Raw genomic sequence first — 2,901 nt, forward strand, 5'->3', positions numbered from 1 at the left:
GAAGAAACTGAAAAGCTTCTTTAAGGCAAAGGGTATAGTCAATCAGACAAATTGGCAGACTATGGAATAGAAGAAGATTTTTTACTAGCTCCACATGTAATAGAGGACTAATGCCGAAATGTATAGAGAACTCAGGAAACTAGATATCAAAAAACCTAATTCAGTTAAAACGTGAAGAACAGATCTATACAGAGAATTCTCAAGAAAGAAATTGTAAATGACTGAGAAACACTTAAAAAAAAATGATCAACATCCTTAGCCATCGGGGAAATACAAATCAAAACTACTTTGAGATTCCATTTTACACCTGTCAGAATGGCTAAGATCAAAACCACAAGTGACAGCTCATGCTGGTGAGGGTGTGGAGCAAAGTAAACACGTCCCCATTGCTGGTGGGAGTGCAATTTTGTCAAGCCACTGTGGAAATAAAATATGGCTGTTCCTCAGGAAATTGAGAATTGATCTACTTAAAGACCCAGCAATACCATTCTTGGGCATTTACCCAAAGAACTCTCTGTCCTATCACTAGGACACTTGTTAAACTTTGTTCATCTTGGCACTAATCACGGGAACCCAAACTGGAAACAACCTAGAAGAATGGATGGAGAAACTGTAATACATTTACACCAGTATTATTCAGACATTTTAAAAATGGCATCATGAAATCTGTAAACAAAGGGATGCTACTAGAAGAAATTATCCTGAGTGAGGTAACCCAGACTCAAGTAAATGATAATCAAGCTCCAGTACACAGACCCAGAGAGATTAGGTTAAGAAGAGGGCTCTAAAGAGTAAGCATGGATATCTCCCTGGAAGGGGAAATATAATAGATTTTGTGGACGAACTAATCAAGTGTGGTCAGGAACATGACAGATCAGTGGGGGGGAAGGGTGGAGCAAGAAAATGTGGGAGAGCCAGCTGGAATTGGGGGACCGTTGTTGGGGGGGGTGGAAAGCTAGAAAAGTGGAAACTAATCTGTGAGGATGACCCTAGTGAGTGCTCTCAGTATTGGCACATGCAGAGTCTGAACATTTTTAGCCAGGCAAGGCTTCCAGTGGTGGGGCAGGGTTGCATTTGCTCAAGTTGCTGGCTAAGGGGGTCCCATGAAGATCCCCAAACAACCCAGACTGATACTAGGCAGAGGGTCACTTTCCCAGAAAACTGACAGAACAGACTCATTGCTGAGGACAACATCCACACAGCTCATTGAGAGTAGAGAGCTGGTACCTGCATGGAACCTTCCCCCTGCATTCTAAACTCTGGACACCAACCTAGTCACAAAACCTTATGGCTATAATTTTCACTGCCTGAAAAATGTGGTAGGATGATGGAAGCACAGAATTCATGTGACTGTCCAATGAGTGTGTGGTTTAACTTGAGTCCAATGCCTAGACAGAGAACCCATACCTTATACTGCCGGGATGGACAGAAACAAGAGATTAGATAGCCCAGAGACCAAGGGCAGGGTCAAACACAACTGGTCTTAAAAAAATTAATAAAATTATTCCTAAAGATATTCTGCTAAATTCATAGATTGGTGCCTTGTCCAATTATCATCAGAAAGGATTCTGTTAGCAGCAAATTGGGAGCCAGTGCAGAGACCCACAGCCAGACACTATGTGAAGAGTCTAAATCACAGGTCTCCTTTGAGTCCTTCCCCCCAGAGCTCAACTAATCTCTCAGAAAAGAGGGAAGAAATATTGCAGGAGTCAGAGGGAATAGTGGATACCAGGAGAAGATGGCCCACTGAATGAACCAATCAGGACTCACATGAGCTCACAGAGACTGAAACTCAAATAGAGGCCTACATAGGTCCACACCAGGTCCTGTGCATATAGGCTGTAGTTGTTATCTTGGTGATTTTATGGGACTTCTAAAGGTGGAAGCCAATGTGTTTTTGACTCTGTGGCTTGCTCTTGGGACCCTTTTCCTGCTATTGGGTTGCCCAATCTATTCTCAATATGAAGCCTTTGCCTTGCCATGTTGTATCTTATTTTGTTGTTCCTGTGTTGTCACTTGGAGACCTGTACCTTTTTGAAGGGAAATGGGGGAGGGGGAATGTGAGTCTGAAAGAGAGTGGAGGTGTCTGTGGGGTTTGTGAGGAATTGGGGAACAGGAAAATGTCATTGAGATTGTACGGGAGAAGAATTTATTTTAAATTAAAAAAATGAACTCCACCAAGAATGGACCTCTGATACTACCAGATATTCTCATATTCTCTACTTTTATGGTAGATATCTTCCTTTCTGTGTTCTTTTGATGAAATAACACTTATCTCATCTAAATGGGAAAGACTTTTTCTGACTCCATCTACATTGAATATCTGCACTGAATTTTCCTCAAGGATCCGAGGTGAAAAGAAATTAAGGTGTAATTAACCTTAACTAAACACTTCTTAAAATGCCATCTTTACCTTCTTCAACATAGGAAGCGAACAGACTTGCATCTAGGGAAAAAGCAATCATTTATTATATCTTAACTCCATTTAATTTTTGAACAGCTGGGAATTACCCACACTTCACACAGATAGGAAGAAAATTCTTGAATTTTTTGAAGGTGTAATTCCTCTGAAGTATATATACATATGAAACAATTAAACTTATGCTTTTGATTCTTTCACTAAAGGATTTAATTACTATTTATACTCTACTATTTATCTCAGAATAAATAGCATTGTCCATAATTACTATTGTGTCTCTAACAGTGTCGTCTGTCCAGCAAATGAGCCTTGTTTCCTCAGAGACAGAATACTTGAATTCTATAAGAAACATTTGCGGACACTTGCCAGCTACCCACAACACCCGCCACAGGATCTTAAGACTTCTGGTGAGTGGAGCACAGCTTCTGCTACAATCCAATTGCACGCGGGACCTGAGACTGCATTAGTTAGGGAAGCAGAAA

General features: G+C 40.8%; 1 pseudogene; it reads left to right on the top strand.

Moving 5' to 3' along the window:
- Positions 1-659: 659 nt before the first annotated feature.
- Positions 660-2,901, top strand: part of LOC110293304 — a 5,153-nt pseudogene continuing 2,911 nt past the window's right edge.

This window comes from Mus caroli, chromosome 4 (assembly GCF_900094665.2).
Source record: "Mus caroli chromosome 4, CAROLI_EIJ_v1.1, whole genome shotgun sequence".
NCBI lineage: Eukaryota > Metazoa > Chordata > Mammalia > Rodentia > Muridae > Mus > Mus caroli.